This window comes from Coenobita brevimanus, chromosome 61 (genome assembly GCF_032717465.1).
Source record: "Coenobita brevimanus isolate Jiangsu-jjx chromosome 61, ASM3271746v2, whole genome shotgun sequence".
NCBI classification, from domain to species: Eukaryota; Metazoa; Arthropoda; class Malacostraca; order Decapoda; family Coenobitidae; genus Coenobita; species Coenobita brevimanus.
Genome location: NC_137014.1, coordinates 24,203,655 through 24,218,762, shown reverse-complemented (window position 1 = coordinate 24,218,762; position 15,108 = coordinate 24,203,655).

Here is a 15,108-nt window from a genome sequence, read left to right as displayed (position 1 = left end):
CATACTGTATTACAGTTAAATAATTTACTTTAATGCATTTATTCCAATATGTATTCAACTTATTTAAAATGTAATATTACTGAATAATCACTATTTACTATGCATAATATATGTATACAATATTCATACAATTATGTTACTTTACAATATTATGTATTTCACTTAATTAGCTTATAAGTTCATTATAATGTGTATGTAGTATGTATTAATATATTATAACTATTAAATGTCGATGGTACGTCATTTTCGCGCGGCCGAGCAAATATAGGACTACATAATAAATAGATAGATAAATAGATAGATAGAGAGACAGATAGAAGCAGGAAGTCAAACGATGAGAAGGTGTTGTGTTTGCGAGAAGCGAGCAGCGCTAAACGCTTACACGGGGGAAAGCTGACGACAGCGGCCAGTAAGATGATTCAGTTAGCTGTCAGCAGTCCTCTCGTGAGAAAGTTCTGTTGCCACGAGGAAGATACGTGACACACACACCCTACTACACGAGATGTGAGAAAAGAGAGTTTAGAAGGAGACAAGCGACCCTATAGAGAGGTCGAGACGGAGATTAGCTTGAGAACAGAGAGAGAGAGAGATAGCGAGACAGGGAGGTAGCTACCCAGGACTTATACTATTATACCTGTTTAATATTTCCAAGACAAATAAAGATAGTCCCATACTATTCTTTACCTCTCCCGTCACTACATGACATCTGGTGGGGAAACTACTACAAGATATAAAAGCCGCTCGACCACAAGTCTAACATATACTTCTCTACAATTAACTACAAAGTCTTTACGACATGGATACTGAATGAAAATGGAACTTGCAAATTAGAGCGACAGGAATATATAATCCTTTTATTCACGCACTTTACTGAGTTTAATTAGAAAACCATTCAGTTTAATTTTTAATGCAACCCTAGCAGTGCGACAATGTAGTAACATACCTGATTAATTCATTTAATTACATCGTGCAAACCGATTTAAAAATCATGATCTATTCCTTGTTCATGTTCCTCCCCTTTTTACCATACCCATATCCTCCCCCTCCTCCTTCCCTTCCTTGCCCTCTACAATACTCAACTTCCCCCTCCTTCCTGTTTCTCTCTCTCCTACTCCACCTAAAACAAATTAATCTCTCCCACCACTCTTTCCCTCCCTCTCCGCCATACTCAACAACTTCCATCTCGCGCACTTGCTCTATACCCACCTTCTCACTTCTCTTCTCTCCATCTCCTCCCGTCCACCACGTTTAGAAGACTTGGTCTTCAAGTTTTACCTCTTTCCTCATTGCCCTCTGTTTTTAATTATTCTCAAGAATCAATATACGCTTCTGATAGGGAAACTACAGTATGGATCCGTTTCCACAAGGAAGTATTTTTGCTCCAGAGACCTGTTCCAGCGATGGACAACTGCCTATTTCGGATAAGGCTTCCATTATTACCTATGAGTATATTTTACACACATAGTGGGAATTACCCCTCCCAGGGTAATTATATTCAGTCATGATGGGGGCAGCCTTTATCCTTCGTTGCTCTGTTTCTCAATACAAGGGGAACCAACCTATCCCTCCTGGATATACTCCCCATTATGTGAGGAAATCTGTTTCCTCATGGACATATTTAACTGCTATGGACGGGGAAGGACATGCCTGGTGATATATCCCTTACAGGGAACATATCTCTTTCTCCATATCTATGGAGTAATAGGTATGTTCCCCGTGAGGGATATGTTACCAGGCATATCATCCTCCACTACCCCTTCAAGGCGCCTATCTTATTCTACAGGAGATATGTTTCCCCCATTGGAGAATTTAAATGCTGCCATGATGGACCTATTTCCTTTTCACAAGATTACTTACTTATTCCCACCAAGGACCTAATATATATTATCTGTGGAACTATTCACTAGTGAACCTATTATCCCTGTACCCAACCACATATCACCAGCCCACACATCCAGTGCAGAATGTCCCAGTAGCAGCAGCACCGGAAAAAAACAGCACAGCCCCATGTGTCCACACACACACACACACACACACACACACACACACACACACACACACACACACACACACACACACACACGCACGCACGCACGCACGCACGCACGCACGCACACACACACACACACACACACACACACACACACACACACACACACACACACACACACACACACACACACACGAGACAGCAGTGGGAGAGGTCGGATGCATGATGCTTCACTCCAATGTGGGCATACCTAAGTTATATCTATTTAAATGAGTCAAGCTTGTTATTAGGCAAAATTAAGTGATGATTCAACATAGCAGAGCAATTAATAGCTAAAAAGCAGAATCTGAAGAAAGTAAACTTCAAAATCAGTGAGCAAGGAATCTGCTGAAATAGCTATGCGTCAGACAAAACACACCAAGGCGAGCGGACGTGCCAGAGAGGTGCAAGACTAAGTAGGGATTGTCTCTCTGTAAGATGGGTTCCTTTGGAATAGTGGCTCTAGAAGGTGGTAAGAAATGAGAAAAAAGTAGAAAACAGGATGATGACTTCTACCCAGAATTGATTGAAATGGGAACTTATTGCAGAGAAAGTGAATAAACTAGAAAAAAAAATATTTTCAAATGGAAATAGAGGAAATTAAAAAGGAACAACACAAGCAGAGGGAACAAAATGACGAATTACTAAAGGAATTAAACAGAAAAGACACAACAATAGATGAGCTGGCAGTTGAGGTAGATTCATTGCTAAGAAGACTAGTAAATGGGGAGTACAGCTGTCAACCATGAGAGAATTATGGAGGAGTTCAGAAATGATGGAGACAATATTAGGCAAGCGAGCAGTCTGATAGACGAAAGCAGTGATGCTAAAGAGAAGATAACCCAGGTGAATGAAATGACAAGAAATTGCAGATATGAAGTTCAAACTATGTATGCTGAAATGGTGAAAGTAAAGAAAGATTTAGAAACAACAAAGATAAAAGCACAAGAAAGAAAGTAAAAGAAATAATAAAAATCAACCCAAAACTGATCGAGGAATCAGCAGAGATCAATCTATGGTAATCACTGGTATAGATGATGAAAGAATAAGAAATCGAATCTCGAGAGACAAAAATGAGATGGTTAATATAACGAACATGTTGAAGGAAGTATCGAAGAATATATGTGATGAAGATACAGAGGGACACAAAAGGCTAGGGAAATATGAGAGAAATAAGTCAAGGCCACTGAAAGTAACATTCCAAAGTGTGAACACTGTAGAGGAAATATTAAAAATGCTAACAAACTCATGGAAGAAGAGGATTTTTAAAAAGTATGAATATGAAGATGCCAAACTCAAGAGGATGGGGATTTCTAAAGGAGAAGAGGAATGAAGCAGAAACAAAACAATGAGGAAAGATCAGAGGAAGAGAGGAGTAATTTTCTTTTACAAAGTAGTAGCAGTAGGAAAGTGATACATAAACAACAGGGACTAAAAAAAGGAAGATACTAGACTCATACTATGTATAGTATGTAGACTAAACATGTTTAAGATGATGTATTCAAATGTAGATGGAATGATATCTAAATTATTAGAGATAAAAGACAATAGCAAATAAAAGAAACCTCATATTACTTGCCTAATTGAAACAACATTAATCCCATGGATATCAAACGGCACCGTAAGCTTTAAGGATTACAATATTTGGAGAGGAGATAAAAGTCTTGAAAAAGGAGGGGGAGTTATGATATTAACAAAGAAAAATCTACAAGTCAAAGAGACAGAAGTAGATACACCCTCACAAGTGGAATTAATCGCAGTAGAGATTAACACATCTGAGGGGCAAATAATGGTCGCAGATTTGTACTTACCACCCAAAACAAGCACTTGGGAAAGATGCGAATAAAAGAACTGGCAGAAAGTATAAATTGGAATACTCTAGATATAAGAAGCTATGAAAGCTGTTGGGATCAAAAGCTTCTGGATTTTGTACAGGAGCATTTCCTAATCCAACATGTAAAGGAAAGCACCAGAAAAAGAGGACTAGAAGATTCATCATTATTAGGTCTTATATTTACTAGGCAAGATAATTATATCAACATCATAATGTATCACCCTCCATTTGGTAAAAGCGTCCTCCCCCCCCCCCTCGGTGGCGGGAGTGACACAATCTGGCCGCTCTGTGGGGTGGTACTACTACTCTGCGGCCAGGTTGTGTCAGGAAGAATACTGCCACCGTATTCCCTGCGTGTCGTAAAAGGCGACTAAAAGGCGCGGGGTGAGGGGACTAGGGACCTCCTACTGTATTTTAGTTCCTAAAAAGAGACAGGCCAGAGAAAGGGATGGGGGATGGAGTTATCCCCGTACCCTGAAGATTGGGTCTTTGAATGTGCGTGGATGTAGTACGATTGAGGCTAAAAGGGAGGAGATTGGGAGAATGTTTGTGAGAAGAAAGTTGGATGTGTTAGCTTTGAGTGAAACGAAGATGAAAGGGAAGGGTGAGTCTATGTTTGGATGTGTGAATGGAAGATTGTCAGGTGTTGATAGAGGAAGGGCAAGAGAAGGTGTGGCCTTGTTAGTGAGTCCGGAAGTACAGTAGTGTGTGATTGAATGTGGGTGAATGCGAAATTTGAACGTGAGTTGTGGGTGTTTGTGAGTGCATATGGGCCTGGTAGTGAAAGGGATGAAGAAGAGAGGGAGTCTTTCTGGAATGATGTTGATGAGTGTTTGCAGAGTTTTGGAGCGAATGTGAATGTGGTAATGATGGGAGATCTGAATGCTAGAGTGGGAAATGTAGCAGTTGAAGGTGTAGTCGGTATGCATGGTGTGCCTGGAAGAAATGAAAATGGGGAACGAATGATAGCGATGTGTGTTGAGCGAGAGGTGGTGATTGGAAATACACTGTTTGAGAAGAAAGATATTTATAAGTATACATGGGTGAGACAGGAGGGTGGAAAGGTTGTTGATAGAGCTTTGATGGACTATGTGGTTGTGTCTAGGAATGTAATAGGATGATTGTTGGATGTGAGAGTTCTGAGAGGGGAGGGTGGAGGTATGTCTGACCACTATCTGGTGGAGGGAAAGTTAAGAGTAGGTAAGAGATGGGTGAGAGCTAGGAGGGTTAGGTGTGGCAGGGAGGTTTTGAAAGTGAGTGAGTTGGAAAAAAAAAAAGATAGAGTATCAGGAGAAATTGGAAGATGAGTGGAACGCAGTGAAAGATCAGGAAAATGACAGTGTGGAGGAGGAATGGCAGTTGTTTAAGAGTGCTGTGGTGGGGCATGCAGAAGAGGTGTGTGGTGTGAGACGTGTGGGTGGTGGTGTAAGAAAAGGAAGTGAATGGTGATGCGAGGAAGTAAGTATGGCTGTGGCTGAGAAGAGACGTGCTTATGAAGTGTGGCTGCAGAGGAAGGATGAGATGTCATATGAAAGGTATAAGGAAAAGAGGAATAGGGCGAGAAGGGCTGTGCGTGATGCTAAAGTGGCAGCAGATGAGAGGTGGGGTAGGCGGCTGGCAGAGAATTTTCAACAGAATAAGAAAATGTTTTGGAAGGAGGTGAAAAGGGTGCAAAAGGGAGAGTCTGGGAAGGAAGAACGAGTAAAAGCAGAGGATGGAAGGATGTTAATTAAGATGGATGCAGTAAGGAAGAGATGGGCAGAGTATTTTGAAAGATTGTTAAATGTAGAGGAGGAAAGGGTGGCTGAGATTGTGGCGGATGGAAGGGTGCAAGGAATAAATGTGTTGGGAGAGTTGAATTTATTCTTTGATGACGAAGGAGGAAGTGGAGAAGGCAGTAAAGGAGATGAAAACAGGGAAAGCTGCAGGTATGGATGGGTTTGCTGTGGAATGCCTGAAGGGTGGTGGAGTGACTATTGTTGACTGGTTAGTAAGATTGTTGAATGTGTGCTTTGTGAAAGGTATGGTGCCAATTGACTGGGCAAGTGCTTGTGTGGTCCCGTTGTATAAAGGCAAGGGTGATAAGTATGAATGTACTAGCTTTAGGGGTATAAGTCTCTTGAGTGTTGTAGGTAAGGTGTATGGTAGAGTGTTAATTATGAGAGTTAGAGAGGGTACAGAGGGAGTGATTGGTGAGGGGCAGTGTGGCTTTAGGAGAGGGAGGGGATGCGTGGATCAGGTGTTTGCTGGGAGACAAGTGTATGAAAAGTATTTAGCGAAAGGCAAGGATGTGTTTTGGGCATTTATGAATTTAGAGAAAGCGCATGATAGAATTGATAGGGAGGCTTTGTGAACTGTTTTAAGATTGTATGGACTTGATGGTAGGTTACTAAAAGGAGTGAAAAATTTTTATGTAAATAGTAGAGCGTGTGTAAGAGTGGGAAATGCTGTGAGTGATTGGTTTCCCGTGAGAGTGGGGCTGCGACAGGGATGTGTGATGTCGCCTTGGTTGTTTAATATTTATATGGATGGTGTTGTAAGGGAGGTAAATGCAAAAGTTTTAGGTGGAGGTCTGAGTCTGGTGAATGTTGATGGTGGAGAGTGGAATCTGAAGCAGCTGCTGTTTGCAGATGATACTGCACTGGTGGTAGAGGAGTTTGGAAGGGTGTGTGAAAGGAGGAAATTGAAAGTAAACGTGAATAAGAGTAAAGTGATGAAGTGTACGAGGTTGGTAGATGGTAGGGGGATGAATATAGTTTTGAATGGCGAGTTAGTTGAGGAGGTAGAGTGTTTTAAATATCTAGGGTCACATGTTGCTGTGGATGGAAGAATAGATGCATAAGTGAAGTTTAGAATAAATGAAGTAGGAAAGGTGCTCGGAGGAATGAAAAAAGTGTTTAGATGTTGTTCGCATAGAATGGATGTAAAGAGAAGGCTGTATGAGGGTGTTGTGGTACCGACTGCGTTATATGGGGCTGAAACATGGAATATGGGTGTAGCAGAGAGGAAATCTTTGAATGTAATGGAGATGAGGTGTCTGAGGAGTATGTGTGGAGTGACGCGTATGGATCTAGTGAAAATGATGAAGTGCGAAGGAGAACTGGAGTTGTTCGAGAGATGGCTGGTAAAGTTGAGCAGAGGGTGTTACGATGGTTTGGACATATGGAGAGAATGGATAATGAGCGATTGGTGAAAAAGATAACTAGATCTGATGTGAGAGGTGTAAGGCTGAGAGGAAGACCACAAATAGGATGGATGGACAGCTTGAAGAGAGCGCTGGATGCGAAAGGGATGTATGCTGAGCAAGGAAGAGTGGCTGTGCGTGACAGAAATAAATGGAGAGAAATTGTGAATGAATAAGTGATGATGCAGCCCTGTGGGGATATTCTCCCGCATTTGGTCTGATCAGCTAGTCAGGTCCGGTGCGGGTAAGGGGATGGGTCTGTTATGATGTGGCAGGGGTAAACCAGTTCTGCTGTCGGGCCCTGCTACGGATGTCACTGATTGCATTGTGCAGGTGACCCTTGTGTGGTGTGGTGCGGTGAGGATCTGTCCGTTTTCCCCTTTGGGGCTAAGATGCGAATGAATGTGTTTGAATGGATGAGTAAATGGGGAGTGTGTCGTCCTGTCTCGGCTACCTCCCTTTCCTTGGGGGAAGCAGCCTAGGTATATAGTAGTATAGTATCATGGCCTAAAGTGCTTCATTGAAATGGACTGGGAGAACTTAGAGGACAAGATATAAATGTCATATATAGGAAATTCTGTGAATTTTATAAAACAGGAGTCCAAAATTATGTCCCTCAGCCCAAAGGAACAGAAATAATGATAAAGAAATGGTTTAATACAGAATGTAAAAAATCAAATGAGAAAACAGACTTGCTGTAGAATAGATACAGAAGGCACAGTAGTGACAGGGCATATAAGAACTATAAACAGGGAAGAAATGATTATACAAGGATAAGGAGAGAAGCTCAAAGACAGTTTGAGGAAGACATTATAAATAAAAGTAGTGATCAGCCAAAGCTGTTTTACAGGTACATCCGAAGCAAAACCAAAGTTAAGGATATAATGGATGAGGGGATAATCTGTATCTAAGAAGATATTTATTAGGTACTTAACAAAAAATTCCAGTCAGTTTTTAGATGAATGTAATTTTGAGGGAGATGATGAGGAACATGGATGCCCACACATATTACCATATATACGAATGTCGGAGCAAGAGTTGTAGGAAGAGTTGAGCAAATCAAAGGAAAAGCAGATGGTCCTGATGAAATCTGAGGTTGAACACTACATGAATGTGCAGAAGAGTTAAACAGATCAATATTCAAGGAATCCTTAAGTCAAGGTAATCTACCAGATATCTGGAAGAATGCAAACATTGTTCCCCTATTCAAGAAAGAAAATTGACAATCTCCCCAACTACCGACCAGTAACCCTGACCGGTGTTGTAAGTTAATAGAAACGCTGATCAGAAAAACTTAGGTAAACCACCTGGAAAAATACAATATGATAACAGAAACAGAGTTTGGTTTTAGAAACGGAAAATCATGTGTTACAAATCTATTAAGCTGCTATGATAAGAGTTGTAGAAATGCTGCAGAAAAGAGAAAGATGGGTAGACTGTATCTATTTAGATTTCAAAAAAAAGCATCTGACATACTGCCACACCAAAGGCCTTTACGGAAACCGTATCATCGAGGAGGAATCCAAGGTAATCTCTACCGTTGGACGCAATATTTTCTCAGAAAAAAGGAAATAAGAACAGCACTAAGGGGAAATTACTCACCATGGAGAGAAGTGGCTAGCTGACTTCCACAGGGCTTAGTGCTAGCACCAGTTATGTTTTTAGTACATATAAATGACAATGATGGCAACATCGGAAATGGAAGCTATCTAAATATGTTTGATGATGATGCAAAAATACTGTAGAGAAGCAGGATTTGTTAGTTAGGTGGTACTGGAAGGTTCTCGGTAATTCTCGTATTTTTCAGTTATGTGTCAGAGTTGCCAGTTAACCCGTGGATTGTGCAATTACCTTTTTTTTTTTTTTTTTATCCCACCCCGTGGTTTGCAAAAAATTATTTTTTTTTTTGTTTTTGTTTATTATAAACTTGAAGATAAACATCCAGGGACTCATCTGGTGCAAAAATAAAAATCTCACTCCTTCCATCTTTGTGTAGCGTCATGTGTAAGTTTGTGTAGGGGTGTAGTGAGAAAATTATTTTCTTAGTTATTGTTTATTATAAACTTGAAGATAAATATCCAGGGTATCATCTGGTGAAAAAAATTTCTCTCTCTCCGTCTTTGCATAGCGCCATGTGTAAGTTTGTGTAGAGGTATAGTAGTTAGCGGTGATGCACAGCCACTGGAAGGTTAGCACAGCATGAGCTGAGGCTCGCAATGCGGCACTTCCCAGCCTGGGCTGTGGCTCGCTATCCATGGGTTAATCTGCTATTGTGAGCAGAGTTATTTTTTAAATTATGCATTAACTTTTGTGGTCGTTTCCACTAAAATGTTTTATTTATGTGATTGTTAAATAATGTAATTTTGTCTCAGTCTGTGTGCTAAATAATTTAGAGTGTTACACAGTGTAAGAAAACTCTGGATATTTTGGATGTCTCCGAGTTGGTAACAGTTGCATCTCCTATAGATCATTCTAGATACAGGAAGCTTATATAAGGATGGAGAATGAACTAGAGGGTTTCCAGTTCAGTCTGAGTTTAGTTCGGTGCCAGTTCAGTGTCAGTGCAGTTGGTAAAGACTGTATAGCTCCGGTCCTCGTGAAAAGAGTGTAGTTTTTTTTTTTTTTTCTAATGCGTTCGACTCTGGGCATGGGCTTTACAGCCCGTACCAAGGCCCAGTAGTCCTCCTACATACCATACACCTCCACATGTCACCACTTCGGCGCTAACACCCACCGTCCATATTGAATACATGCTAGGGCTGTCTCATACAGGACTGGTGTATTGGTATTAGCAGGGATATTTTTACATGTCGGCAGGTCATCTGGTAGATCAGGAAAGTCTGCTTTCAGGAGATTCAAATCCTTAAACTGTTTCATAAATGAAGACATGCTGAGAAAGATAATATCACTCATCATACTAACCGTGGAGTATGCATCAGTCAGGAATCTACATCTCCAAAAACACATAGATAAGATTGGAAAAGTACAAAGTGAAGGGCTGCTGCAAGATGGGTATCAAGCTTAAGGGATGTAATCTACAAAGAAAGACTAGAAAAAACTGAACCTACCAGCGTTACAAGTGAGAAGGAACAGAGGAGACATGATTATACTATATAAATGTATCACAGGGAAAGCGGAAATAAACATAAACGAGTATATTACCTATGGGGAAGCATCAGCAAGAGAACACATCAAAAAACTGCATAAAAAGAGAGGTGGTAAGGACATAAGGACATTTAGTTTCCCTAATAGGGAAATTGATCAGTGGAATGCACTACCGAATGAAAAAGTGTTTGCCAAAACTGTTCATAAATTTTAGGATATGTATGATAAAAATGGTTTAATACACGGGACAGTATGAGCTTGGCTCATTCCTGTAAAGATGCAGTTAGGTAAGAACAATTAGGTGATGTAAGAGAATACACACACACACACACACACACACACACACACACACACACACACACACACACACACACACACACACACAGGGGGTAGTTCACAACGACCTCATCCTCTTTGTTTTTCCTTGAGAAAGATCGGTCCCAAATTTTATGAATAATAATTGTTTAATGGTTGTCAGTATAATCCTTCAGTAGTATGAACAGTAAATAATAATGACACTATATAAAATGGAGACCATGAAGAAAGACATATGTCAGATCCTATGTTATCTGCAATATGGAGACCATCTTCCTGCGGCTGCTCACATTAGGCCATATATGACGATTGCAACTCACTCCAGTATTTGAATTTGAGCTCTGTGCTGTTCCTCCATCGTTGATTCACGAGTAAAGATGCCTCTGGAAGGGAACAAAGTCAGCTCTGGTTCACATATCGGGTGTGACACAAAAGCAGCCACCACAGATGGGTCCTATGATCATGATGAGGCAGACATCACAATTGTCTCCCATGTCCTCCAGGCTGTGTCTGCCGGGCACATGGTCATCAGGATTTGATCGATGACACTGATATATTTGTGCTGATCGTTTTCTGGGTGTTCAAGGACAGTCAAACAGCTATGGTTCAGATGGTGAACTGGGAAGGCAGGGTGCTCTCAATCAACGCTACATGTGAAGAGCTTGGTCTCAAGTGTCTCCAGCTTCTTCGCATGCACTCCTTAACTGGATCAGACATTACATCATACTTATATATGGAAAGAGGAAACCTTCAGCACTGAAAACTCTCCTTAAAGTTGATTTTGAGGGTCTCTGCACTGTCCTGGGTGAAAAAAGAGCCAGTCATACTGATCTGATGCTGGCTGTGGAAGTTTTCATCTTGGCATTGAATGGGTATCTTCATTGTATGGCACCTCTATTCCTAAAGCCAGGTATCAGTTGTACACTCGCAAGTGTGGAAAACCCCTCAAGGTCATGGCTTTGCCACCAACAAGCCCAAACCTGCTCCACCACATCTTGTGAGCCCACAATGCTGCCATTCTGGGTAAAGCGGCTGTCCAACAGAGTCCGCCACAGCTGGACCTCACAAGTTTGGGTGGGAATTCAAGGACGGAGTTCCCATTCAATGCATCGCAAAAAGGACCTGCTGGTCCCCAAGATCTCATTGAAGTCATCGCATGCACTGTGCAGCAGCAGGAAAGGCCTGCAGCAAACACAGCTGGAGCTGTTGTCATGAAGGACTCTCTTGCACTGCAAATGTGCAATTGGGATGAACTGTTATTGGCCTTTCAGCAGGAAGAAGAGGGCTAAGATGAAGAATAGGAGTGAAAAATTTCCCCTTACATTTTGCTGACATATTATAGATTTGAGAGTGTTGCCATGGTGATCTCTGCAAGTCATAGAGTTTCAGTGGTAATGAAAACAACTAATTGTAATAACTTAATCAGAAATGAGCACCTCACTTTAATACAACCCAGAAATGCAGCACATGAGATTCCAGCTTTTATGAGATAATGAGCCCTCTAATATACAAATTAAGGGCAGCCATCTTGGATTTGAGTGTTGCAATGGTTTTGTAGGCAAACTAGTGCCAGAAATGAACTTCTTGTCCCAAATTACCGTAGCAAATGGTATTACTCTTGAATTTAGCCTCCCTTGATCAAAACTGACATTTATCCCCATTCCAGATATATGGTAATTAATTAATTTACTAATTACAAAAAATGCCCGAGGTTGCCAAGGTGGCAACAAAACCGAATTTTCTTTAATATCCATCTAGAACATGAATGAAAAATAAAACCTTGTACTTATGAACTTTTCCTGGTTCCGAAAATTTCTGCAGGACTACAGCAGTCTTACCGATCACCCATTACGACTTAGGATTTTATTATTGCTAATGAGGACACCTTTTACAAGTTAATCATAGCATATATTTTGGTAAGTTTGTAGAACCTGCCTGTCGACTTATTGGAGAGCGAGACTATCCCTGCATGTTATAGGAGATGGCATATCAGTAGAAATTCAAAGGATGTCTGAGGCTAATTCCTTCGTAATAAGTAGGAGTAGGAGTAGACTGTAGCACCAGTCGAGCAGGGCAGTTCTCCTAAGATGGAGGGAAAGCTGATGACAGGGAGTGCTGGAGCTCTCGTTTCATCAGCCCTCGGGACTAGATCCTGACCATCTCCCTTTAATTAACTTTTTCAGTGTTTCAGTAACACAGAGAGTAGGCCAGCATGCTCTTCAATACAAGTTTCTCTATCAGCTTCAGACTACATGGAAATTACACACTACACTTCCTTTTCAAAACTGGACATGATAAATGGCGTCCAATAACCAAGCCTCGGAGTCCTCGGGGGGGGGGGGGACAATAAATGCCCCTACCATCTGCCCCTCTCCCGGTGACGACTCAACGAGCTGCCTGGATCCACTGTCTGACTCACTTCTTCATTTCTGTAACATTCGCTGCCTTTCCTCTAACTTTCTGTTGGTTGTACACCACCTCTCCTGCTCTAAACCTCACCTTCTCTTCTTAATTGAGACTCAGCTGTCTGAGGCAACTGACAGCAAGCCCTTTTTCTGTGTCTTCCTACTTTCTCTATACTCATTTCAAAGCCAAAGGTGGCTGTTGTGTATATGTATGCAACGACTTATCTTGCTCTTGTGTTCCTGAACTTGATTCTTCTGAATTCTCTACTCTCTGGCTTTGGCTTTCCTGTCATTCTCTGACTAAATATATCTGTGCCGTTTACTTATCCTTTAATTCTACCGACTATCAAAAATTCTTTAACTATCTTCTATGATGGAAAACATCCTATCCGTTTCTCCTTTCTGTGAAATCTCCATTCTAGAAAATTTCAGTGTTCACCACCACCTTTGGCTCTCCTCTCCTTTCACTAATCCACCTGGTGTACAAGGCCACATCGTTTCTATCCTTAATGACTTAGTGCAACTTGTACAACACCCTACCCATATCCCTGACCGCCTTGGAGACAGCAGCAACATACTTGACTTCATCGTTTACAACTGATCCTTCTGCTTACGCTGTTATCTTTCCTCGCCTTTTGGCTCCTCCGATCACAACCTAATTACCTTAACCTGTTCTGTTACCCAGGTACAGCCTGTGGACCCTCCAAAGAAACGTCGGTTGTGGCACTTCAGAGCTGCTGATTGGGAGGCCCTCAGGCAGTACTTCTTTGATTTTCCCTGGAATGATTATTGCTTCCATGGCCGGGAGCCATCTTTTTTTTTTTTTTTTATATGTCTGACTCTGGGCATAGGCTTCACAGTCTGCTTCCAAGGTCCAGTAGTCCTCCTACATTCCATACATCTCTACATGTCAGAACTTCAGTGTTAACATCCACTGTCCATATTGAATACATGCTAGGGCTGTCTCATACAGGACTGGTGTATTGGTATTAGCAGGGGCATTTTTATGACTTGGTGGGTACTCATGTGGATCAGTAAAGTCTGCTTTTATTAATTTCATTTCCTTAAACTGTTCCCTGCCCCAGCGGGGATTTGAACCTGGGTCCAGTAGGACTGGAGGCCACCTCTCTACCAACTGAACCATCGTCTCGCTCATTACAAAGGTTATGCTATCGGGCATGGAAGCACACATTCCTTTCCCATATCCTCTGACTAATGCAAGAAAGCCTTGGTTTAATCATGCTTGTTCTAATGCTGTCCACAACAAGGAGAAGGCCTATAAAAGCTACCGGAGCCAACACACTCCTGAATCACATTTTTCTTAAGTTTCTGCTCTTGGCCCTGCTAAAAATAATTTCATCTGGACTAAATGCTCTCAACTCTCCAAATCGAGTTGTTCCCGCTCGTTCTGGCACCTTGCCAAAAACCTTTCTAACAACTTTACCTCATCATCCTTCCCTCCTCTTTTCTACTCTGATGGCTCTGTAGCTATTTCTTCTACTGATAAAGCAGATCTCTTTGCTCAGACTTTCTCCTCCAATTACACCTTAGACAATTCCGGTGCTGTTCCTCCATCACTTCCTCACTCTGACTTCCTCATGGCTGACATTAAAATTTCTTCAGCTGACGTATTTTCTGCCATCACTGGCCTCAATAGTTACAAGGCATATGGGCCTGATGGGGTCCCTCCTGTTGGCCTCAAGAACTGTACTTTTCTGCTTACACCCTGCCTACGTAAAATCTTTCGCCTTTGTTTGTCAACTCGTACCTTTCTTTCTTGCCGGAAGTTTGCTCTCATTCAGCCAGTCCCAAAGACGGGTGACCTAACCATCGCCCAATTGTTTTAACATCCTGTTTCCCAAAAGTTTTCGAGTCTGTTCTAAGTAGTAAAATTTTAAAGCATGTTTCCTATCATAACTTTCTTTCTGATCGTCAGTATGGGTTCCGTCAGGAACACTCCACTGGCGATCTTCTTACTTACGTTCAGACTCCCAGTCATCCTCCTTTCGGGACTTTGGCAAAAGCTTTGCAGTTACACTTGACATCTCAAAGGCTTTCGATCGAGTCTGGCATAAATCTTTAATTTCCAAACTGCCCTCTTACGGTTTCTATCCTTCTCTCTGTGCCTTCATCTGTAGCGTCCTTTCTGGTCGTTCTGTAGCTACTGTTGTAGATGGCCACTGCTCTTCTAGATCTATCACCAGTGGTGTTCTTCAGGATTCTGTCCTATCACCAA